At 42.0% G+C, this 26071-nt stretch overlaps 3 pseudogenes; 1 reads left to right on the top strand and 2 right to left on the bottom strand.

Moving 5' to 3' along the window:
- The first annotated feature begins 7758 nt into the window (after window positions 1-7758).
- On the top strand, window positions 7759-8271 carry LOC147428428 (uncharacterized; annotated as a pseudogene).
- Window positions 8272-13624: 5353 nt separating this feature from the next.
- LOC147428427 (uncharacterized) lies at window positions 13625-16530 on the bottom strand (annotated as a pseudogene).
- Window positions 16531-17154: 624 nt separating this feature from the next.
- Window positions 17155-18814, bottom strand: LOC147428426 (uncharacterized; annotated as a pseudogene).
- Window positions 18815-26071: the final 7257 nt, after the last annotated feature.

Here is a 26071-nt window from a genome sequence, read left to right as displayed (position 1 = left end):
TAACAACAAAAGACAGAAAGATAGATTGGACGCTTGGCCCAAAATACTTTGTGCCGTCATGCCCTTGGCATGGCTCTATAACATTCAAGCGTATTTATACGGCTTGAAAAAACCAAGTAAAGCATACTGAAAAAGGAATAACACCAAATCAATAGATGCGTACCTGGAGATTTGAACGTAATGTTCACTTACCCGTATTCAAACGAAGAGGAGCACATCTCCTACCTGAAAAAACAAACAATATTGCACTGGAAACCGTGGGCATTGCCTTCGCAATCCAACCCCTTTGGTTAAAATTTACGTAGTCAAACCCCCTTGGTAAGACCCTTTGTAGAAATTGCTAAACTAGCAGGCAACAGTAACCAATATAGTTAACTGTGTAGATAATGATTGAAATCAAATTGAAAAGTTGAGTGTGTCCGCTACCGCGTGGTAGATTGCGGAATTCTTTCCTTGAAAGGCTAACTGGGAGAGATCAAACTGTGATCCTTAATGCCTATGGGGTGATTTAGCAGTCACCCGCCGGGTCGTACCCCAAACAATATGTACATAGACACTCCGTGGTGCTATAGAGAGAGCAGGGAATCCACACAAGTGAACTGCCTAGCTCTGATGGACAGCCATGCTGTCACAACTGATGGATGCATCTATACTTCCTTGTAGAGATCAGCTGATGTGAGTTGAAGATTATCAAAAAACTCACTTGAGTGTCGCACTGAAAATATGTAGTGCAAAAATGACACCCTAAACATCTGTAATGACAAGACTCTTGCTTGTCCATTAACGTCGATGTGTACTCCCCTGGGTAGATCTGTTCAATCTTGAGAACAATCACCAAAAAATGCCAATAGTTGGGTCTCCCGACAATGGCTCTTAGCCTGAGTGGCTCATAGCCCTTGTGAAAATTAGTGTTCAATGGACGAACCGATGAAGACTAATTTGAGTAGCATCTTAGCCATGTTTTAGCTGCGAGTTAGAGCACCTTGGCTCAGGCTGACTCATGAGCAAAACACGTATCAAGAGCTTCTTAGAAGATTTTCATTTTTTCCCTTAGAGAAAGAGAGAACGAGAGAAGAAGAGCATGCTGGGCTGAGGAACTTTCCTTAAACGACTATGACTTGTATAGTTGATTGGCATGCTCTTGTGCATCTTATGCCTAATGTGCAGCTTATCCTATAAGCATGCAGCAAGTGTCTGCTATGAGTCTCGCAACGAGAGAGGTAACAGAAAAACACAACCACATTTTGACCTACCTTCCTTGCAGGGGTCGTGATTGTATGAAAATGACTTAGCATTGGCACGTTGCCTGTGAAATAAGTGTAGTTGTATGTTGACAGCAACCCAAAAACATTCAAGAATGTATCTTGTCTGTGACAAAGCATGACGTGCATACAACATTTTAAGCCCTTGGCAAAAGTGATGGCCTCAAATGTGAGAGCCACAAGCATAAGTGCCTTGCAGTACAGTTTAAACTGGTAGGGACTCCGTGAGCGAATATTCCTTAATTTTCTAGTTCCCCAAACTTGTGTGCCAATACCCTTGACTCCAAGTCATTGGGCAGTACCTTGGCACAAGGGATAAGCCTTGCTTCATGTAAAATTGCCAAAGCACTTTGCTTTACACAATGATAGTAATTGCCAAGCAAAGTGTAAACATGGAGAAAACAAGAAAAACTTAAACTTGGGCTAACCTGGTCGTTGCTGTAACCAGTTGGCCCGATATTCCGTGGAAGAAAACTCGCTTAAAAATGGCACATAGCCATTTCTGCTGCACGAGTGGGGTATGTCGTATGTACATATACGTCCCTTGTGTCAGATATGCTTGTCTGTTTCTCATGAAATAACCCGCTGGCATATTGTCAAGTCCATCCCAAGTTTGTATTCTCATAGCATATGCCGAACATAGAAGTCTTATCTTTGCATGATGCTTTTCAGTAGACCGAATTTGGATGCTACCATGCCTCAGATCTACAGATACTCTCGTACCTATTAGGCCAGATTACTGTTATCTTGAGGAGTTGTAGATAGAGCCTTGCTTCCGTGATGTCTTAGCAATGACCGTGATTGACCCGCCTACTTGTTAAGAAAAATTGATGACCAATTAAGTGTATGGAGTCTTGTTCCTCGTAGGAACATTGCGGTGCATCGGCATTCAGTGCCACCACCGCTTTGCATAAGAAGTAACTTGTGCAAATCTCTTAAAAAACCCCTGGAATGTAAAATTATCAAAGATATAGGAAACTTGAAAAACCTGAAAGATCAAACCTGTTGATCATGGTGCTCTTGTGCTCCATTCATCATGAGTATATTCTTTGGGTTGAAGCTCCCTTGGAGAGTTTCGATAACCCGCTATTTGGTGATTTTACCTTGGAAATCGATTGAGCATCCGATCCTATCAAAGATGAGTTATGCAATATTGGGTGCAGACACTTCAAAATGCCTGTCGGGTTCGTGAAGTGTAATAACGAGTCAGCCCAATTATTGTTGACAATTCGTGATTACCGTCGTCTCGAGTAAAATCCCAATGTTGCACATGGTGTCATTGTTGTCTTGCTCCGTGCAAGCTTCATGGATGAGTTTTAGCTGGATTCGTGTCAAAAAATATGTGAAGGGATCCTAGTTGAAGGATCCTACTTTGATGCAACCTTGCTGAGCATCATGACTGCCTTTCTCAAACCTATGCCTCCCTTGGACATGAGGAGAAAGAGAATAAAAAAATAAAAAAATCCGGAAACCTCATTGCAAACTGGCTTTGTTGGACCTCAATCTCGAGATTCATGGTGTCCCAAAACTGGTCTTGTTTGTCGTGGTTCGACTCATAGGCGTGGCATGATGGAGCTCAAAGTTAAGATAGAGATGGCCCTTGGCCTTGGTCCGACGGCCAACACCGGCGCAGGTGGTGTGCAGCCATGCACGCCTTGCATGCACTTTATCTATACATGCCAATTACTCAAGGCATGCAGAGGATATATGTTCACAGCTGCCTATGGGAACAACCCCTAGGGTGGTTTTCACCTTATGAAAATATAAAATTTAAAAAAAATTTAAACCTGTTGGCGATGGCAGACTCTGCCGCTTGCGCGCAGGGAGAAGAGAACTGTGGCATGCGCTCAGAGCCGCGTGTGGAGTTGATGAAGAAATGAGATATGACCAAGATGCTTGCGCGCTCCCAACAAGCCAAATTGCCCGCGATTTGATGCAGGTCCCAAAAGATGCTCGTTCCCGGCCTACGGCTACTGCACACGTCGACTCACGGCAGCGGGTTTGAGAGAGGCCATGAATGCTTGCTTCATGCATGCTTTCATGCAGTCCTCCCCGCCCTCTGAGAGAGAGATCGAGAGAGAAAGCCACGCTGCTTCCCTTCCTCCATTGCTGCCCCCCTGCTTCTTTCTCTCAACCTTGCTCTGATACCAATATGAGAACCCTAGGAGCTAGAGACTCCGATCCACCTCCCAACCGCCCATACTTATAGGCTCTTAGCCCTAGGATCCCCTGTCCACACTACTAGCTGGCCCGTGGCCGGGGTCCGTGACCCCCCCTTAGGGTAGGGCCTTGCCCGTAGGACCCGTGTCCTGACAGTGAGTTTAGGAGATGAAAAGACAGATGAAGGTGGAAAGTCAAAAGAACTCCGAAGGTGGAAAGTCAAAAGACCTTTTGTATCCATGTAAAGAGGTGTTAGACTTTACATTCTCTATTTGTGTTTCTCTTATTACATGTTTTATCTTTAGCGTTTTCTTCTCTATAAAGTCTCCTTGCTCTCTCTCTCTCTCTCTCTCTCTCTCTCTCTCTCTCTCTCTCACACACACACACACACACACACACACACACACACACACACACACACACACACACACACAAATTTGTATCCGTCTTTCACACGTCCACTTGATAATGTTGCAAATCTACGTGCTTCATCACTGCCCGTTGCTGCATGCCATAGACCAAGTCATCATTTTTGTTGTTATTGAGGAAATCTTTGAATAAGGAATACCTTTTAATTTTTTGAAAGACATTAGGAAAACCTTTTAACTTTTTTGATCCGTCTTGACATTGGGTCCAATGTTCTTGATGTCCCAATGCTACCAAACATAGCTACTAGCTCTTCACCTTGCATCTCCCTTTTCTTGCCCATCTCTGAACACTCGAGATGAACTTTTTTCTAAGAACCTAGAAATGTACACATGGGTGGTGAATGAGAGGTAAATTCATCATATTTGAATTCTTTGGCACTAGATCTCTCTCTCTCTCTCTCTCTCTCTCTCTCTCTCTCTCTCTCTCTCTCTCTCTCTCTCTCTCTCTCTCTCTCTCTCTCTCACCCCAAGTGTAGAGGACATGAGAAAAATATTTTATTGGAAACAATGTCAATTTTTTTTGGGAAATGCTACATTGTAGGAGGTGAAAGAGGTATGAAATTCAATAATTTAACTATAATCGGGAACAATGGAGATCACTTCTCATCTAGAATTCAAAAGATACTGTGACAAGTTGGACAGATAGCGAAAAAATATTTTGAAGAGAGAGGGGGGGCGCAAAACTATTTTCCTTGGATGGTGACAAACCCGTTTGATGGAATCGATAGTGCGCAAGTGGGGCACAGGGAGCGAGGGCATCTCGGCCAAACACATGTTGAGTTGCTTGGAAACACAGGGACGGGTTACCCGCTACAAGACATAAACTCGTGTTCGTTGGGTGGTTGTGGAGTGTTGATGTAACAGGGTTACGAGACAGGTGCCATGGTGGACAAGGTGGGGCTAATGGGGTAGGGATGATGACGGGTTTGGGTGCTATGTAATACAATTTCAAAAATTGCATGATTGGGAGTTGCGGAGGTAGTTACACCATGGTACTATGAAGGTTATCCATGCATGCTCCACAGGGGCGCATGCAAAGAGCATCAAGGGATTTCCATTGCAAGCCTTCTCTCCCCCTCTTCCGAATGGCACAAGCGCAAACAGGTAGAGCAAGTGATGTTGCATCTCGTAATGGCCTTGTGTTGATGTAGGTCTCCTCTCCCTCTCCTCTTTTAAAAGAGCTTGCCACTTTTGAGCCTTTGTCCTTGCTCTCGATTTCCAAGGTCCCAATTTGGATTACCAAGCTGCATTCATAGTGAAGAATTGACTTCTCTCCACAACCACCCACAATTAAGCTCTTCAATTGTAAACCTCGGCAAGTTAGGGTATTGCAATGCAAAAATGGGAGATATTTGATGCTATTAATAGGGCAGAGGATATTCTTGCCATGGCTTCATGACTTGATAGTTGGGGAGAGGTGGGAAAGTCTTTGTTAACCCGGGCAAGATAGAGAATCAGGGTGACGATGGAAGGGATGGCTTGTCATTGGGATTTGAATGAACTCCTAGCCATTGAGCAACAGCCATAGTGAATAGACTCTTCAAACCAGATGCTTGGGTGACAAGGTCCTCTTGAAGCACCTATGGTAAGGAGATGGGTGAGCAAGACTTTAGTGATAGCCACAAAATGCAAGATTTGTTTGAAATGGCTCAACAATCATGCCTAGATGCTTTTGCATTTCCATTTAGTCGGTATTTTTCCTTTGGTAGACAAGCATATAGCTTGATAATTGATTCCATACAAAAAGGGAAAGGAACAACCATAGATTCTCTCAAAGCAGTTGACAAACGGGGCCTCTTGGACTTGAGAAAATGGGGAAGAATCCAAGCACCATTACACATGGTCGCCGATGAAGAAGGTGATATGTATCTTGTCAATAGCACTAGAAAGAGTATTCCATGCATAGAAGATTGGGAAAGGATTGTGTTTTCATGCTACACAAGTGAACATCTTGGACCACAACCAAGACATCAATCACAAAAACATGGTGCACCAACCTTAGGATGCATGGTATTTCACTTGAATTTGGAAAGGAGGTCCTTGGCCTTTTCTTTTGTGCTATAGTTTTATCTTTGGAGGATGGACATAGGTAGACGTGAGACGTGACACAATGCCTTGGTTGACATGACAGGGGTGAGAGTGCTAGCAAGAGTGATGTGTGTATTGAGCAGCTCAGAGTGGGTTTTGCTGATGTTCAAAAAATAGTAGATAGTAGATAGTGTAGTTTTCAACCACAAAGAAAGTTTGGTTAGACTAAATTGGGTAGTACAAACAAAATGGAAATTTTTATGCCATCGATGGGGCGACACACGAAGAAATGGCAAGGAGCGTTCGACTTTGCACATCCAAGAAGTGTGGATGCCCCTTCATGGTTTTTTTGGTTTCTCGAAGACATGACACAAAGAAGGTCACCATACGGGTATTTGGAGGTCACAAAGGGCATGTTCTAGGGTCGCGGAGTGACCTATATTACCTTCATCTGCATCCTATGGTGAAGAAGTGATGCATGGAGGATTTTTTTAATATTGATACATTTCGCCATGTTGCAAGGATGAGTGTATCTAAAGAATCCATCCACATCAACATGGCATCTCTTGTAGAGCAAGTATCCTATAGATTCTTCATGATTCCAAAGGAAATCCAGATGATGTCCTACAAATTGCGCGTCGAAGGTAGTGACCTTTCTATGGTTTTACTTTGTGAACTGAAATGCAGCTGGGTTTACAATTTTTGACCGGGTTTATATGTTGCCTACCTGGGTTTATACTTACCTATGTTAACCTTATTCATTACTATAGGAAGAGAATGGGGTGTAGGAGGGCCTCTTTATTTTCCATGAGCTTATAGAGCTGATTAACATTTTGGTGAATAGGTGTATGCTATGTGTGCAAGAATGGTGGGTGTGTAAGAGATGTGAAAGAGTGGTCAAAAGATGCACTTTTCCTCCCATAAAGGAGGTGGAAAATTTTATGATTTTTGGCCTTCCATAACTCCCACATATGATCTCCGATTTGAGTGAAGATCATAGGCTTGCAATCTACACGTCGAGATCTCTCCATAGATATGCTACATGATATGATTTTACCCGCTAGATTTTAAATTCCATTTTTGGGAGAAACTTTGAATTCAAATAAACTAGCCATTTTGCCTGTTTGAATTCAAAAGATGTCCTTTGATTACTTTCTTAATACTAAAGGTTTGACTTCCTTAAATTGCCAAATAAAGAGGCCCTTCTAGACCCCATTCTTTTCCTAATGGTTTGGAAGTGATGACTGGTCATCAATGTATAGGGAGGCTCTTAAGTTGAAAGAGTAGAACAAGTTGCTACACTGTCAGCCCTACAATCCTGATGCACTGAAGGAGATAGACCGACCCTTCATTCTAATTATCTAAGACGATTGGATGCTTCACATGTGTATGCGTTTCTCAAGCAATAGTTCCTGGGCAATAGATTCAATCTTCAAGAAAAATGTATTTGTCATGCCCCTGTATACAACAGTGGTACCAAATCAGCATGGTGTTGGCTTACCTGTGTGCTTCATGTTATGCACATGTGATGTAGGAACTAGCCAGGAAAAAGTCACCTTGAAGGTTACTTTGAAACTAGTCCTTCAAAGAATTAACAACATCCACCCAAAGGTGTTGGTGATTGATAAGTGCATCACTTCACTACAAGCCATCAAGAAAGTGGTTGATGCCAATCCATTTTTCTGAAAAGTGGGTGAAATGGTAGTATCACCCAAGTTGCATGCATTGTGCTAGTATGTTGGTTCCACACAAAGAAGGATTGGTGGAGCATATACTTCCACAGGTGCGACCAAAGGCTTTCTTATGTTTCTTCACCTCTCCATTTTCCATGCTTATGATTGCCTCCTCCTCCTGATGTGTTCTTGCAAGTTCCCAATGAAATGAAGTACCATGTGTATGGTGCAATGGAGAGTATGCTGCAATTCCTGACGGAGGAAGAATTTGACTCAAAGTACAGAGGACTCCTTTGGGAATGCTCAAAGCTTGATAACTTTCTAAGATACATTAGCAATGGATGGGCTGCAAAGACCTGCACTTGGTGTCGATTGTGGCCAAAGTTTGATTGGCTCTTCCCTCATGGGCACGTTGACACCATGTACTTGGTGGAGAGACTTTGGCAGTACATAAAGTACACCTTGTTGGATGCACGGATCAATCGATCAGCCTTGGACTTGTTGCATTTCCTTATTGGCAATTCAATCATAGTGACGCAGATGGGTGGTATTGCTATGGAGTTCTTCAGAAAAAAACAGGAGATCGGTAATGCCCCTTTGTTTTTTGTATGCCACATTCTACCTTTTGCCATTGCCTAGGTATACATTTGGAGTAACAGTGTCTTTATACTACAATATGAGCAATTGTTCTTTTTGTACTTGCATGGGTTTACATTCTGAGTAACTATGTCTTTATACTGCATTTTGAGTATCTGTGTCTTTGGTTTACGTCTTTCCCTGGGTTTACACTCTGCGTAACTATATCTTTATACTGCATTCTGAGTAACTATGTCCTTGGTTTGGTTCCTTGACTAGGTTTACACTCTGAGTAAATATATTTTTATCCTAAATTCTGGGTAACTGTGTCTTTGGTTTATGTCGTTGCTTGGGTTTACAGTATAAGTAACTGAGTCTTTATACTACCTTTCCTTTTGTAGTTGACTCAGGTAAACACAACATGTATGGGAACGACAAGGGGCAAACGAAATGCTTGTCGGGTGGAGAACAAATGCTTTGCAGATATGTAAGTCGGACCCATCAACCGTTGAAGTGATTGAGGAAGCAACCCTCCTTTTCAAGGCGTTGAGTATGTAATGCCACGAGATATGGTATCATGTCAGCTTACAATCCTCTTATTGTGATTGTGCAGATTGGGCAAGCATGTGCAAGCACCTATATGTCATGCGACTAGCAGTAAGAGACTTCTTTCTTCATCTATGCCATATTATCCCAATCATTGACATGGCTAGGGAAATGGCAATGGAGAATACACAAGAGGACATTGGATCCATAATTGAAGGGCCCGATGAACATCCCAATGACATGGTCATGCAATGGTCCCTTTTGTTGCATATCCTCAACCAATGCATTGAAGATTTGAAAACTCTGTTTAAATGAGATTGAAAAACGTATCCCATCTTGTGATGAGGTGCAAGTACAATCATTGATACTCGGGGGGTGCACCATGTAATCATGTTAATGCATAACATGAGTTCAAAAGGAGGGGTTTTAAAATATAAAAACTCTAGGCAATTTAACAAAGATACATTGAAATAAGGGGGTTTTATATTCAATTTTGGAAAAAAACCATAATATAAGGGGTCATTTTATTCATTCAGACATGTTAAAAGAGGTTTTTTCTAATACGCGAATGGACGTTATATAGTAGGTACTGAATGGTGAACCCCCCGAGCATTGATAGGGCATGTAGGATTAGCTTATTCATGTCTTCTAGATGAAAGGGATCCCAAGGAGATCAAATTTCCACGAAAGGGAAGCATTTCATGTTGGGTGCGGCAGCTATAGAGGCTGTGGTGGGGTGAGGAGCCATGGCGTGCATCAGAGAGAGAAAGAGAGAGAGAGAGATTGACAGCTTGAAAAGAGAAACACAAAATTACATGCTATGATGATCACTACTTTTGTGAAGCCTTACATACATAGGAGGCTTGAGGTAGCCATGCAAAAAAACACTCGATTTCTAACTGAACTTTCCCCTACATGCTATAAACCGTGTTTCCACGGGCTTGCAAAACCTAACAATCCCCCCCTCAAGGCCAAATTAGACAAGAAACTCTTGATACTTTGAGTTTTTGGTGTACTCGTCAACCGTGAGTTTCAAGTTCTCTCACAACCAAAATTTCTGGTGTATCCATAACCTGGTGCTAGGTCAGTAACCCCCCCCTTGAATAGATAGGGTGTAGGCCAAATATTTAGCTACCAAAAATGGAGTTTTTTGGTTCACTGCCAAACCTTGGGTTTAAGGTGTACCTAGTAACCTCATGAGAAGCGGTAATTAAATAGGACTTGAGAACAAAAAACTGATAATTTGGGAGGTCTTACCACTCATGTGTGGTAGTTTCTAGAGCCCGTACAATTTATTTTGACTAAAAACATGAAAAAAGTTTAACTAAAGAACATTATTATCAACAAAATATATTGCAAGCTTGGTGTCTCCCGCAATCGTATGAATTTGATATTTACCCTTTTGAAAGCATCTATTTGACGGATGATTTGTTTTACCAGAGTGAACACAAGGATTCTTCTTGAAACAATCTTTTGTCTGATGATTGTTGCACCCACAAATGGCACAAAATCTGGTTCCACTAAATGGTCGAGATGGAGCTGAGGTAGCAGCACAATTAGTGACTGCATAGGCACTCAAAGTATGAGAAGAACTGATGGGGGATACTGCATTGGAGACTGTATATGCACTAGGAAAAATAGTAGAATTGATACTAGGTACCCTTCATTCTTCTTCCTGCAATGAATTGATGATACCATCCAAGGAGGGCGGTGGATCTTTCTCCTTTAAAATAGTAACAATCTGATGAAATTTGTCAAGCAAACTTTTTAACAAAACCGCTATGAGATCTTCTTTTAGTACTGGGGCTTCGACATAAACAAGTTGAGTTTTAATACTCTTCAGTCTATTAGCTAAGGCTGCAATGTTTTCATCTTCATGCATGCGAAGAGAATACAATTCCATTTTCAAACTCATTTTGGGATACTTAGCTTTGGCACCGAAAAGCTTCTCTAAATCTATTCAAGCAGCACTTGAAGAATCAGCATCATCCAAATAATGAATAAAGTCGTCTTCTAAGGAAGTTAGAATGATGCCAAAAGCTTGTTCGTCTTTCCTCTGTTGCTCGACAGAGAATGCCCTAGTAACTGCAGCGGATGTACCTAATTCATCGGTTGATAGTGGCTTGACAACGTCCCATAATTTTTTCCACATCAAATAGCCCTTTACGTTGGTGAAGCCAGTTTTGGTCGACACAGGGAGAAGCCAGCAGAGCAGGTGCCTGACCTTAGGCTGGATAATGGTATCACACTTTGGCAGGTATCGGATGCATTTTTGAGCAGGCTTCGCAGTGATATGTATGTCGGATGCGGTACTTAGCAGGCCAAGGGTATCTTCGAGTTCTCCTAGTCCAAGCTTAAGGTTGCTAAAGGGGGGTGGGTTTCCTTGTCAGAAAGTGATAATGTATCCACAACGGTTTCTCAAGCTCGGTGTTGTGAAAAGGGAGCTAAGCCTTTTTTTCCTAAGAGGGGAGCTCAAGCTTCAAAGGGTGTGCAGTCGGAGAGGTTGAAGGAGGTTTTTCAACGACCACCGAGCATCACTAGTTTCTGGTGTGGGACCCGCCGCTAAGCAAGGTTTAAAAAAGCATAGCTTTAAGCTATTCTAAGGCAAAAAAAAAAAAGCCTTCTGTCGTGCTGCAGTCGACGAACAGTGCCGAAAGTGAAGGGCCGCCACCTGTGTGGTTTTGCATGAGGAGAGGCCGCCAAGGGCTAGCATGCAGGGACTTGGTTGCAAAGGAGGGCGCGTGTTTCATAAAAAGAAGGGGTTCAGGTGGCAGGGGAGAAGAAGCCAGAGGCGGCCATGGGCTGCTAGAGAGACATGGGCTGCTGTGCAGGAGAGCGCAAAAAAGGACCTGAAGGAGAGGTGGTCATGAGGGCGAAGCCAAGGGCAGCCGGGGGAGACCGCCAGGTGCAGTGAGGGCAGCGCTACATTAAGGAGAGGCTCTAGGGCCGCCAAGTGATAAGAAGATCCGATAGAGGGCATGCAAGAGGAGGTGATGCAAGATAAGAGAGAGAAGTGCCGCGAGCTACAGAGAAATCTGCAAGTGGCCATGGTTTGGGAAAGCTGCATGGAAGGGCGTTAGTACAGGCAGGCCTCAAAGCTGCTCGGTGTCGCAAGCAGAGGCTACCAAGTTCAGGGCTCAAGATGAAGGTCGTTTTCTATGGAGAAAGCATGAGCGAAGGGCAAGTTTGTGGTCATTAAGGATGTCAGTCATCACGTGCAAAGGAAGGGAAGCAAAGCAAGTTCGAGGGGCTGTCCAGGTCCGTCATTTGTGGAGCAAAGGGAATACTCGAGGGTGTCTGTCATCGGAATTGAGGCAGGCTAGAAGCCGATACAAGGCATCGCCATCATTGTACCTGGAATCTTGTTCTTTTGTTATGCATAAGTGACTTTATGGTATGGTTGGGTTAGTGTTTGTGTTGGGTTTGCCATCATTCCTCTCGTCCGCGTCTTGTCTTTTGTCTTATACCCATGGTAGCGGTGGCTCCGGGTCTTTTTTGTGTGTGTGCAGAGAGAGGGAGAGCAAGAGATTGATTGTGGTTGCAGACTGAGTGGTATTTTGTGTGTGGTCAAGGCATGTGTCGCGTACATGTGTGAGTGTGCATATCCGGAGGTGCTAGTAGGCGAGCCTGTTCATTGGAAGTTTGCAAAAAAGTGAGTGTATTTGTGTGATTCTATGTGGCTTGGGGTGCTGGATACCTACTGGGCTATAGAGAGGCATTGAGTTTGTGTCCTGTGCGTTGTTCCATTTCCCCCATCCCAACGTTAATTTGCCAAGTGTGGAAGCCACATCCATTAAATTTATTGATCTTTGATGCCATGTTGAAGCCGTTTAGAAACGAGTCTTACCATACCCCGAGCGACATTTTCCGAGCAAACACAGATCCGAGCAAACAAATTAAGGAAGTGAATCATAATACATGAAAATGAACTCAACAAGTTATAGTATTACAAACACTATCCCATTTTGTTAATAACTAAACCCTACATCACAATTACTTGCCAATAATTCTCTAAATTCTTTAAGGAGTTGCTTTCGTCTCATCAATGACTTAATGTTTATCCATAACACATTACATTGTCAAATCATTAATACAAGAGAATTCCATAAAAAATGGACAGTTTTCTTTGTAAAATGAAAAAAAATTCAAACTAACCATGGTCCATTGGACACCTCACATGAGGATTTCAAAATATTCACTTTCAAAATCATACAAGGAATGACATGTCCATTTGTCAATACTTAAACTCTAGATCATAAGCACTCGATAATAATTCTAGACTCTATGAAGAGTCGCATCCGTCATTAATGAAAACATTGCGTTTATGACGTGTTTCACAGATATGAAAGTCGTATCGCAATTGCTTCGCCATCCTTTGAGCCGTTGCCTCTACATAGAGCGGCAATGCACTTCCACAAACAAGCAAAAGTGAATGTAGTCAATATGCATGCACTCAAAATTCAATCTATGGATCTCATTAATAACATTAGACGTAATTCTTTCGCAAGATACATAAATGCCAAAAAGTGAAATATAACATAAAGACCCAAAACACAGAGAAAACAAGATAGGGAAGTGAATCATAATACAAGAAAATGAACTCAATAAGCTACATTTTCACAAACACTATCTTATTTGTTAATAACTAAACCCTACATCACAAACACCTGCCAACAATTCTCTAGATTCTTGAAGGAGTCGCATTCGTCTCATCAATTCACAATGTTATGTATTATCCATAATACAAATTATGTTGTCAAATCATTAATACAAGAAAAATGGACAAAGCTTCCTTTGTAAAATGAAAAAAATTTCAAACTAACCATGGTCCAATGGACACCTCACATGAGGATTTCAAAATATTCACTTTCAAAATCATAGAAGGAATGATATCTCCATTTGTCAATACTTAAACTCTACATCATAAGAACTCACTAATAATTCGTAGACTCTATGAAGAGTCGCATTCGTCATCAATGAAAACATTGCGTTTATGATGCGTTTCACAGATACGAAAGTCGTATCTCAATTCCTTCGCCATTCTTTGAGCCGCTGCCTCTGCATAAATCGGCAATGCACTTCCACAAACAAACAAAAGTATATGTAGTTATTATGCATGTAATCAAAATTTAATCTATGGATCTAATAACATTAGACGTAATTATTACGCAAGATACATAAATGCCAAAAAGTGAAACACAATATAAAGATCAAAAACACAAAAGTAATGTCAATGTCATAGTAGGAGAGAAGTCTCACTAGTCATCATAAGGTCGACACGCGATGGCATGTCACCCTCATCCTCAACATCTAGAGAGGTAGATGCCTCCTCTCGGCTTCGCTTTTTAGGGCAAAGCAAGGGAACCACATAGTCTCTAATAAGAGACTCATCGGTGTCAAGCGCAGCACATGCTCGTTCAGATGATAAGCATGTAGCCAAGATCCAAACAAATACCTCCACGTCGACAAAGCAGCTCAACAAAAGCTGCAACAAAAGCCTGGCTCCGCTGCATCTCACCCCGCCAAGGCATCCTTGATCCTGATCTAGCTAAGGAAGGCTCCGGAAAATGATGTGTCATGAACGAATCTGAAGGCTGGAGACCCAAACGAGAGAACATAGTGGTGCTCTCAGCCACAAAGCATGCTGGCTGCATCCCAATCCTGTGTACCATAAGTAGCATAGAGCACTGGCACTGCAAATCAAATTACAAAACCACAACATTGAAGAAACATTGAAGAAAGAGCGTCAAAAAAACTATACAATACTGAAGTGAAAACAATACCTGAATTCGACCAGATAAACTCTCAACATATCCATATGAACTATGATGGAGCACTATAATGCGACGATGTACAACCATCTCTGAAGCACGACAAAACCTCTCCACCCATCCAATAACCTCTCCTATTCATAAGTTCTTGTAAGAAAAAACTACCGATATTATGAAATAATATTAATGCAAGTAATCAAACACAACACAAATACCTACAGTAGAAGCCATAATGAGCAGCCATCCAGAATCTGTAACTGTAGAAAAAGTCAAATGGATAGCAGATCGTACATGCTCCTCAGTGCAAATATCCCAACGAGATGGAGAAGAAGAACCAATATGCAATCCACCAAAAGGAAGATCCAAGAAGACAAAATCTGCGGCCCATGAAACAGACTTTCCCCCACGAGTGTATGGCACACTGCTTGAGCGAACTCGAGACATATGTTGATGCACAAGATTCCACGATGCATTGCGAGTACCCTCTCTATAGTTTGCAGCGATAGAAATGTAATCGCCAACAATAGCAATACATGGTGTATCAACAGGAAGCATTGGGTAACGCACAGGAGACTCCAAAACATAGACAAATTGTATGCTCCTCCTAACAACAATCAAGCGTGAGGAGTCTGCGACAACATATTTATGATATGTGAACTTTTTCACAAAGTATTAATAAAAGTCGACAATAAAAATTCCGACACTTACCATGCTCTAGAACATCTTTCACAATAGTGGTATCAACCACAGTCTCCATCCTCTCACTAGACAAGTGGACACCTTAAAAGACATATACAACAGTTTTTGAACCTACAAGAATCAACAGCATGAAAATATAAAAGTTAAAGAATGACATAAGCATACCTAGTTGTCTCGCCTCTGAAGTAGCAGGTGGTGGTTGTCTTGCCTCTGCTGCTGCATCCCTAAGCATGGTTTCTCGAAGCTCTTTCTCTCTCTCAAGGATGTGACCCTGCACCATATCTAACCACCATGGACATGTATCTCTCTCCCATGTTGTCAAAGTGGGCATGCTAGGGGGGTACATATATGTGTCCTTTGATGCAGTCTGTGCCCACTGTCTCACCACAAATGGGAGAGTTGGCAAGATCCCCTTTGAAACCAAAAGTGACAAAAACCTAACAAGAAACAAAAACATTGAACACATGACTCGGTAGTGACATACAAAGCAAGATCAAAATTGTTACAAACCTGTAAGCCAATCGTTGAGCTGCCATTCGAAAAGTATCAACTTTCTTGAGTGCTTGTTTCTCTACATCTTTGCTTTTGGCCTCCAAAGAAACCTCCAAAGGATAGAGAAAAAGCCTAGCTTCAAACTTAATTTCATCAAAGTAGAACCCCAAAGCAATGGTGCCCCTCCTGGCACATTTGAATTGTCCAAAACAAGTTGTGTTGCTCTCTCATAGACACGAGCAAGGTAGCCCTCTCTACGCAGCCAACTACAAATTAAAAAAAAGCAAAACACCGCAACAAATATTATTTCGTAGACAAAGCAAGCCAAACATTAAATAACTAATAAATCATACTCACTGTCGAAACAAATTATCTCCCTTCTTCAAACCAAAAGCAGTCCTTGTGATCCTATCAGACTCGAGTAATGAAACCCATTGGATTCTATTCTTCATAGGGGCATCATGGAGTGCAATCAAGTTTAGCTTCTCTAAATTTTCCCAGCTATCATGTCCCCATTTGAGTGACATAATCTTTGCCAACTAGTCTGTCCCAAGATTGGGATCCAAAATATTCAAGAGCTACAACACAATACAAAGAGCATGAAGTTTTACTTCACATCCATAACAACAATCAACACAATGACTATTGCTTGATTATTTGGTGAAGTGTACCTTTCCAATACGTTCTTGATATTTATGTATTATCTCACGATGAATGCTCTTCTCCTCCTTCTTCACATCCTCTATAGGCATTCCTTGCTTGAGTTGAGTCAATCTAGACTCTTTCTCTTTAGTTATTTGAATCTAAAAAAGAAATCAATTTGTCTAAGAGTTATTCAAATGACTTAAAAATAATTTGCAAGAAAAAAAAAAAAACTCACATCATAAACTAGCATGCCAAGGTAGCGTCGTGTGAGTGGATCGATACCAAGGTTCTGCACCTTTAGCATACTTTCCTCGCACAGATGCAATTAGTTTCTGGTCTTTGTTGGGGAGAGTTTTTAGGTAGCTTTCATGTTCAGCTGCACATATGTGATTGGTGTTCACAATATCATCCCGTATGTGAGTGGCCACCAAATCATGCATGTTCATACTGCAAAAACCCATATTGATTTGTTTCCATAATAAAGTATTCAACAACAAGATATATGCTTTAGTAGATACTCACACATTCATTCGTTGCAAGCTACTTAGCAATGCAATCTCAGGAACCTTGGCGGGATCTATGATAGTACAAAGGACCCTACAATGTCTCTCCTTTGAGGTGGAAAACTTCTCTTTGATAGCTTCAGTCCATGCAAGCGTGCGATGGTTGCCCTCCCAAACATAAAACATGCGGTCTGACAGATCTGAAAACCTTGGTTGGCTTTTGAGCTCCAGCTCATACTCCTCATTGATTTCTATCCAAAGAGGATCCCACTTTTCCTTGATGTCATCTTCAAAACAAGAAACCAAAATTAGTGAATTCAAAAAGAATTTTTAAAATAGAAATTCACTTAACAAATTTAAGAAGCTTCAACTTACCTGTAGAAATGGTTTGCTCTCTCTTAAATGTCCAAAGTGAAACAATGAAAGCTCCCTTTTCTTGCATATATCCTTCCCTTGCAAAAGCTGTTTTTAATCCACCTAAATCATCTCTAAACCTCTGACTCTAGCATATGGAATCAACCTACACAATGGTATAGGAGGACAGTCAAAGCAACTGAACATACGTGTGGTCTGAAGTACATCGGCACCTCTATGCATAAAAATATTTTGCTCCTCGTCAATCTCTGCAGCTGCAGTTACCTCATCTCGCATTTCCCAAGGGATAATTTGAAGTTTGTTTTCTTCAGGAGCCAATGTGTCATCAATTTCGTGCATAGACCCTTGGTCAACATCCACAGAGTGAATCTCTTCCTCCTCAATGCCATGACACTCTGACATTTCTGTTACTGACACTGATGACACCTGTTCACTACTTTTAAGTGGTTGTGTAGACTTTTCATTACGTAGAATTTTCTTTAATCTTCCATGAGATGGACTACAAATAAAATACACAATCAACATCTGAAAAAATTTGTACATTGCCTCTAAACATGTACATGAACTTTAACATGCATGTCTATAAGCAATGAAAAATTGCCTCTAAACATGAACGTTAACAATGAAAACATTGCCTTTAAACATGAATGTTAACATGCATGTCTATACGCAATGTTTCAAACAGAATTTAATCTTTACATAGTCCATTGGAGGAGACAAAAAATAAATACTATCTCCAACAAAACATTGCTTGTAAAGATGCACGCTAACATGTAACATGTATGACTAGAACCTCAATGCACGTTGACATGCAGGTCTTCAAGTTGCCCTTCAATAAAATACACAATCAATCTTTGAAAATATTTGGACAGCACCTCCTTTGAATGTGGAACAAAATTTCAAAAAATATGATAATCCAGTGGACACCTCACATGAGGGTTTCTTAATATTGAATATAAAAAACAAAAATAATCTCTTTTGAAACATTAATCACTTTTCTCTAAACATGCATGTTAACATGTAGGTTTTTAGACACTAATTGACATTTTAATTAATCTAAAATTTAGCAAGCTTGGATGATTTAAAAACTTTTTTTCATATGTAAACATCGTCTCTAGACATTCTCGTCAACGGGTAGTTCTAGAAGAAATTTGCTTTTGTAAAAATATATACATTATTTTTTATACAATTTGCTTTTAGGCATGCACATCGACAGGCACCTCTACATGTATAATAATGACATCAAAAAAATGGTGAGAAAATGTACCTAACAGGAGGGCGTCCTTTACGTCTCGCCATTGCTCCTCTCCGATTTTTTTGGTGATGTTGGCATGGAGATGCAAGCTTTGCGTCGATACTCGGATGATAGATGCTCTAACGATCAGACTTCGCAGGTGCTTTCTCACCTGCATGTGCAACTCAGACTCATAACTATATTTTGAAAGCCTCAAGAGACCGCACGCTCACGGTGAGGATGTCTCAGTAATGTCTCGCTTATTTGAGAGAGAGAGAGAGAGAGAGAGAGAGAGAGAGAGAGAGAGAGAGAGAGATGGATGTGCGTTTGTTCAATAACTCTGAATACGTGCTTTTGTAGAGACCAACACCACCGAGGCGTAAACAACTATAAGCTATAAGCTGAGTGCATTCAGTCATCATGGGTGCGTGCATTCTATACTCTGCACATTCTATGCTCTGACGAATTGAACTCCACTACAAGAGGTTGTGTGCTCTTGTGACGCTGTTAGCGACGGAAATACACTGGGTTTTTATAACCCCCGGCGTCGCTAAAACCGTCGCTACGAGAGCGTCGCTATATGCGTCGCTATAACCGTCGCTATGACCGTCCCTATAAGCGTCGCTATATAGAGACGCTCATAGCGACGCTTATAGCGACGTTTACACAGAAGACTATAGCGACGCTACAGAGCCATAAATAGCGACGGTTATAGTGACGCCCGAGAGAATTTTTTTTTGGTGACAGGGCATTGAATGCCCTGCCACCCATCAACCATATTGTACTTGATTCACTTTTTAAAAAAAGTGCAAGGGTAGATAATAGACCCAAAATAGTCACCCACAAGACGCATTGTTTGCAAAATTGACAATTGTACACATCATAGGCAAAATGAATTGATTTGCAAATGTAATAATGACAATTGTACAACATCATAGGCATAAAGAATTGATTGGCAAAAGGAACTGCGGTGACAAATGTAATAATATACATGGTTCAAAAAGACGTATAAAATCCGTCTCATGATACATAAGCTATGAGAAACCCTAAACTAATGCTATCTAGCTACGGCTAAACTGACGTCGTTTAGTCAAACGTCTCATCGCGTCCAAGCGGCGTATCTGTCGGATTCTGCAAAAAAAGACAATAAGACAGCTTTCAGTAAGTATAAACATATAACGACATTTATAAAACAATACAAAAAATAGAAAAGGGTAAACCCTAATACTAACCATGCCGCCGCGAGAACTGAGAATGTCCATCAGGGCGTTTAAGCCCTTCCAGCCTGAGTACTCGCGCTCGTACTGTGTGGGATCACGTCCTGTCATCGACCACTGTCAAAACATACAAAGATTTCATTATGTTAGAATTAAAAAACTCATAAACCCTAAACTATCGAACATAAAGAGCAATGCGAAAACACTTACAAAATCGGCCTCAAATGATGCCCATCCACCGCTCCCCAAGTGGTGCGAGCTCCCTGCCTCTACTCGCGCTCTGGCTGCATCCTTTTGTTGCTTCCACTTGTCGGGATTCTCGTGCACTGCTTTCTTCGCATTCTTCCAATCTTCTTTGGCCAGCCAATCTGGCCTGTTCCACCCATTCTTGATTGCTTTTTGCACTTCGGAATGCTTGTGTTTGCAGTATTCGCGCATTCAAATCTTCATCAGGTCTTCATTAAAGCGCTGATCCCGTGTTGGAACGGGAAACTCATCATGAAGTATGCTGATGACTCTGTTTTTTAAATCACTTGGTACTTCACTCCATTTGTTTAGTATGTAGTGTCTAAACAGCTAAGAGCAAAGACCACGCATGCGCGAGATCACCTTCTTGCCGTCATCATCCATGATGATGCCGCCGCTGAAGTCGACGGAGTAAGGCAAGCCCTCTGGCCGGTGACGCGTGAACCTGGGTGTCCCGGCAGGGGTCTCTAGCGGCGTGTCGATGGGGGTACGGACGTCAGGTGTCTCCACCGGCGTCTGGGCCCCGAAGCGAGGAGTGTCGAGTGGGGTGGCTCCTGGCGGAGTAGGTAGAGGTGTGTAGCTGCTAGAAACAGTCAGCCGTGCAAAACCTGGCGTAGATGGCGATGCTGTGGCTGGTGTGGGGGCGGGCAAAGAAGGGGAGGGTAAAGAGCCTCGTCGAACACGAGGCGGTGTGGAGGCATTGGTGGCGGAATCCCCACAACAATCGCCACCGCCACCACTAGAGCGCCGGTGTCTAGACGAGTGTGAAGCTCGTCTCGTCGACACCGAAGCTTCGGAGCGCGCCGAATGCTCCGAAAGAGAGGGAGATGCGGATGGAGTAGGAACGCGCGATGATGCGCCAGAGCGATGATGCTCCACGTACCACTGTCTCTGCTGCGGTGACAAAGAAGAAAGAAACTCCTCATCATCCATACCTGCATTAAACACACGAATATTTAAACTTAATATTGAATGAATAGAGTAGACAATGACGCAAAGAGCATTAAATACAATGACGCATATAAATACAATGACGTAATGAATTGAGTGATAGAAGAGGCAAGTCGAAAACTCAGAATTTTCAATCAAAAGATGTGAGAGCGAGTAGAAAAGAGCGTTATACACCATGGAAGGTACTTAGAGAGCTAGAGCTTTTACAACACGGAGCAAAATTGTTCAAATCCAATATTTGTGGCTTTAAGAGATCTCTCTCTCATCCTTGCATAACTCAGCATAACTTCCTATATCTATATAGAGCTCTCCGTTTAAACACATATCCTCTGTTTCATTTTGTAGCTCCTCTACATGCACCCCATATAGAGTAGTAGCATCTTGATGCTCGTCTGGCACCACCGCAGCGGCTTCTGATTGAGCATCTTCTCTGATCTCCTCCATTGATGTTGTTGTGATTGGCACATGGTAGCCTTCATACGTCCTTGCACTAGGAGGGGCTACCTCTATGACATACCACCAGTTTGATGTAGACTTTGTAGGATGAAATATTACCTGCCAGAGCCACATAACTTACATGAGAGCTTTCAAGCACATAACTTGTAAAAGGGGGATGTTAACTATTTACATACTTACTTGTTCACAATGCTCGGGTAGTACGAAAGTGTCTCTTAGGTCAGTCCATTTCTTAGTAGAATCCACCTCAAGAAAACCAGACTCTCCTCTACGCACAGTAGCATTGTGACCCTCCATGATTATATTGAACCATTGCACGTCGAACAAGTCGATAAAAAATCCCCTGTAATCGATCCTCAAAATCTCTTGCAGCGTGCCGAAGTAAGTGAGTTCCGCCACCACAGGATCTACATCAGAGGAACGTCGTCGACTAGACTGTTCAAATTTTGCCATGATTCCACAATCTTGAGTAAAACGCTTTTTGTCGATTCGTTCCACCCTAAAATGTCAACCTTTACACCATGCTGCTGTGTATGACTTATACTACAATGAACAAAGATTATGAGTGGCCGTTCAAACGTTTATAAATAGTCACTTGCTAGTTGTACATTGCAAACTTACCTTGGTCGCGCAACCCCAAGAGTACTCCCACTCTTCCTCAGTCACTTCGTCACCGCATTGTTGTGCGCTTTTCAATTGGTTGTGCAACCATCTTAAGCTCATGAAGGTTGGTAGGCTCTCCAAAACCGTCGGATACTGCATTGGTGGTCGTCTTCCCCGTCTCCACTCGATTCGTGGCCTTTGTCGCTCTTGCTTTGCATGCTCATATTGTGAAATCCACTTTTGCATCACTGGATTGTGAAGCATGCAAAATCGGTTGATTTTAGCCTCTAGATCTTCCGTCATCTTCTTCTCAACACCGAGATTGCACATGACAATCCCAGATATGAGCTCATCATCTATGGTTCGCCATAGCGTGTCCCGGGCTTTATCAAATCCGTCTAGCCACTCTCCAATGTACACTAGGGACTCTGATACCAACCAACCTTCTGCCATGCTACCCTCCGGACGTGCCTTTTGACGCACATATCCCTTAAGCGTTTTCATGAAACGTTCTAAGAAGAACATCCATTTGGAATGAACTGTGCCAGCTATTTCCACCTCATCAACTATGTGAACAAGAAGATGCACCTGAATGGTTAGCATGGTAGTAGGAAAATGTTTCTCAAACATGCACACAAGCTCCACAGCATTTAGTTTGGTGAATGGTATGGAGTCTACGTTGATCTCCTTTTGTGAGATCCATTGCACTAGCTTTGCAAGTTTGTAGATTGTGTTACGGATGTCGAGAGACAAACATCCCTCAATGGCAACCGGTAAAATAAACTGTAAAGTATGTGCAGCAATGATATTAAAGTCCACATTTTATGCAATGATATTAAAGTCCACTATGAACGTACCTGACACATTTTATGCCAATCGTGTGACTTCAAACCGGTAAGCTTTCCTTCTTTAGTAAAACACGTTCGGAGCGAGTGCATTACGCCAGTGGGGGTCCGCAAAGATCGAATGGTCTCTTTTAATTTGCGTTCTTGGGCTCCTATGAAAATCCATGGTGCTTTAGGGAGTTTTATAGATCCATCAGACGCTGTTTGCGGCCAATATTGCTCCATACGATCCACATTTCTAAGGTCAACTCTGGCTCCCAAAGTATCTTTCTTGCCGGTCAGATGGTCCCATAGTAGATTACCCACATTCTTGAATATGTGCATTGGATCGAGCAAGTGATTGATCATGAGTCGGGGCCAGTATGGTAACTCGTACCATAGAGATAGTCTCTTCATCCCTGGAGGCAATCCGTCATCGCACATCTCCTTCTGCTCTAACCATGCTTGTGCAGACATCCTTGGTGGCTCTCTTCCCAAAAAGCCGTCGCGTAACACATGATTCTCTGGAAGATACGCTTGATGACCTTCGTAGATTTGCTTCTTCAGTGAGGGCGCCCTACGTGCATTCAGTCTAGGTCCACATGTGACACATGCTCTGTATCCGCTTGTTTGAAGCCCTGCATGTATACACATGATAATAGATCAACTATGGGAAAAAACAAGATTTACAGTGTCTGAGTGAGGAGTGTCAATAGATCACCTGAGCATTCTGTTGGCCCGGAATAGTCATGCATGGTCCACATTAGAATGCCTCTGATCAAAGCATTCCGTCGTCCTGTGTGTCGGCTCATATCCACCACCTCTATGCCAATCCACAATTGTTGTAGCTCTTCCAATAGTGGACGAAGATACACATCCATATTCCCCACTTTATATCGCCCTGGCACAATCATGCTTAGCCATAGGTGCCCCTTCTTCGTAGTCAACCACAGGGGAATGTTGTAGTTGACGATGACAACGTGCCATACACTGTAAGATGTTGATCTTTGACCAAATGGATTTACGCCATCCATAGCCAGGCCTAAGCGCAAATTTCGAGCTTCCCTGGCAAAATCCGACCATGTTCCATCTATATGTTTCCAGGCTGCGCAATCTGCAGGAATTCGTAGCACACCATCCGAAGATTTATTCTCCTCATGCCATGATGCTAGGGCGGCCATGGACTTACATTCGAAGAAATGCTTGATGCAAGGAAGCAGAGGAAAATGTCGCAAAACCTTTTGTGGAATTTTTGTCCCGTGGAGATCTACTCGATATCTTTCGGAATCACATTTCGGACACTTCTCCATGTCTATGTATTCCCCTCTGAAAAGAATGCAGTCATTAGGACAAGCGTGGATAGAATTGTAATCCATCCCCAAGTTTCGCAAAATCTTTCTTGCTTCATCTCGAGAATCTGGCATCACATTGTCAGCTGGTAGTATGTGCTCTTTAAGCAATCTACACAACATAAAAATACGATACATGTAGTCGTGTAAAAATCTATCAGATCATTATACATTTAGAGTTTTATTAAAGTAAACTAATTGTAATAGATCACCTGAAAAGAGCTGTGACGCTAGTGTCACTCCATCCAAACTTTGCCTACATGTTGAGAAGAACCAGGAGTGCTTTCAATCTAGACATACGTGCTCCATTATACAATGGCGTATCGGCTTCACTTTTCATATCATCATAGATAAGCCTTTCTGAATCCATGATTGTCTTGATCATTTCATCAATCTCGGGCTCAAACATTGCCTCGTTGGGAATGTGCTCTGCATGATCATCCCCCGAGCTGTCAGAGTCTACATCTTGTGGCCTCACATATGCTGCTTGACCAAAGCGCCTGCGAACACGTCTATTGGGTTGCAAGATTGCTGCTTGTTGGCCAGCGTCAGAGTCCGATGAGTTATAATTGGCAACAACTCGATCTATAATAGATGGATCGAACTCGCCAAATTCGCGAACGTGCTGCAAAGAAACACGTCTTGTCCGTCGCACAGCATGCTTGCATTGATTACAAGGACATAAGACCCTCGTTGAGAGATAGGTATTTCGGTTGGACGGTCCCACATCCTCGTCACTACTCATAATGAGGATAAAAATCTTATAACCTGGACAAAAAATTTAATATTCTATTGGAATTCTTTGTCTTATCTCTCTCTCTCTCTCTCTCTCTCTCTCTCTCTCTCTCTCTCTCTCTCTCTCTCTCTCTCTCTCTCTCTCTTTACCTCACATTCTCTAGTCATGTCCAATCCCCGCACACCTCGGTCTAGAGGTGAACGGAGATCAGAACCACCGGGTTATAATCTCGTCTTTATTGGTCAATACCTATATTTGTGGGTACAAGAAATCTACAGACCCACGTCTACATGATACTGCATGTAGTGGACAAAACCCCTTTGCCTCTTCTCTAGCTGTAGCACTTCACAGCATCTTAACATCTTTTCAAAGTAGATCTTTTCACTGTTCGTCTAACTCTAAACCCTAAACCGTAAGTAATTCTTGCGTGGACTCGATCTAACGTAAATAAGCGTAAATCTAAATAAACGTAAATCTAACTAAAAATAAACCTAAATCTAATTTAACGTAAGTCTACATCTAACCTAATCTTTAACGTCTTTTGGGATAGTTTCCTACGACGTTAAAACTCTCTTCTTCTTGTGTGTGTGTGTGTGTGTGTGTAGGTAAACCTAAATAAACCTAAGTCTAATCTAATATAACATAAATCTAAATCTAACGTAAATTATGTTATATTAAAAACAAAGAACTAAACTAACAGGGATTATAAGAACCTTAAAATTGATTTAACACATAATTTTTCACATAACTCGGTAAGAGTTGGCATTCTCATCACTAAAGATGTGAGAGTTAACTTCCGGCGGTGACGTTGCCTCATTTCCATCCACATCTGACGACAGCAATTGGCCCTTTAGACCGTTCTTGCTCTTGTTACTAACTTTGAAGTTGCTGTTGAATGACTAGAGGTTGTCTAGATGGTCATTGTGTCGGGGATGTAGTGACTCTTGCCGCCCTGAAGATCCACCTTCTTCCCTATCTTTTGAAGACATTCCACCAGTACTTTTGGATCGACGGAGCCCACCATGAGTGAAGGCAGCAATACCCTATATTCCATTGAGGGCTTTCTTCACCCGCTTCATGCAGGCATCGCAGTCTATGGAGACCTAAATCTAATCTAATATAACGTAAATCTAAATCTAGCGTAAATAAACGTAAATCTAATTAAAAATAAACCTAAATCTAATCTAATTTAACTTAAATAAACCTAAATCTAATTTAACGTAAGTCTACATCTAACCTAATCTTTAACGTCTTTTAAGATAGTTTCCTACGACGTTATAACTCTCTTCTTCTTGTG

This window comes from Adiantum capillus-veneris, chromosome 23, assembly GCF_014529385.1.
Source record: "Adiantum capillus-veneris isolate H3 chromosome 23, ASM1452938v2, whole genome shotgun sequence".
In the NCBI taxonomy this organism is placed as follows: domain Eukaryota; kingdom Viridiplantae; phylum Streptophyta; class Polypodiopsida; order Polypodiales; family Pteridaceae; genus Adiantum; species Adiantum capillus-veneris.
This window is presented reverse-complemented; position numbering and strand designations above follow the sequence as displayed.